This window comes from Coenobita brevimanus, chromosome 72, assembly GCF_032717465.1.
Source record: "Coenobita brevimanus isolate Jiangsu-jjx chromosome 72, ASM3271746v2, whole genome shotgun sequence".
NCBI lineage: Eukaryota > Metazoa > Arthropoda > Malacostraca > Decapoda > Coenobitidae > Coenobita > Coenobita brevimanus.
In genome coordinates, this window is record NC_137025.1 from 15,774,383 (window position 1) to 15,775,359 (window position 977).

The following is a 977-nucleotide window of genomic DNA, read 5'->3' on the forward strand; positions in this document are numbered from 1 at the left end:
AGCATCATATTCTAATGTCAGGTTCTTGTTACAGCTCAGCATTCAAGATGGAGAGATGGCAATTTTAGGCGAAGTTAAAGTGAAATTCTGTATCCATTCCATAACACCTTTTCGTGACTATATCTGTCTTCCTCTCACACGGGCCAGATTTCCATCCCTGTGTAGGTCATTTTACTCATTTCACGTAGCCCAGTGCCAGGAAATGACAATAGTATGGCTCTACATCCTTTACATAGCACTTCTTCGTGACTAAAATCATATTTTGGTGTTAATCTATTGGTAAAGCTCAGCATTCAAGATGGAGAGATGGTAATTTTAGGTCCATTTAGGGAAAAGAGAGTATTGTTCTATATTCTAATGTTAATGTATCCTTACAGCTCAGGATTTAAGGTGAGGAGATGGCAATATTAGGCAAAGTGAAAGTGAATAGAGTATGGTAAACATCTAAGTATAATTTCTGACTTTGTTTGCTACGGTCCCTGATGCTTCCTCTACGACGGTTTTCTCTTATGCACTCAGGCTCCTAAGACCCACTCCCAGCTGAATAAAATCGTCTGGAGTCTAATAAAAAAAATACTAGAGTTGTCACGATCATTGGAGGGTTAATATTTACAGCATTTACGCTCTCAGACACTTATAAATAGCTCACAGGTGCATAATAGCCTCTTGTATTAGCTAGAATAAAATACTAGAGTTACCCTGAAGAAGAGAGGGCCTCCGTGCCCTCTAGGGGTTGTAAAAGTAGTTGGGTAAAGTTTCACACGAGTTTCTGGGCTGGACAAGCATGGCATTCCATTGGTCAGTCAGTGGTACTCGGACGATAAGAGGGTGAGGCTGCGTCGGCTCCGTCTCCTGATGTAAGTGTTAAATTTTACTGTTTTGGGGTTAAATTTCGCTGTTTTTGCCATTAACATGATTCAGATAGGACACAGAGGTATCTTGCTGCCAACCAGGAATTGTCATAGGTCAAATAGATT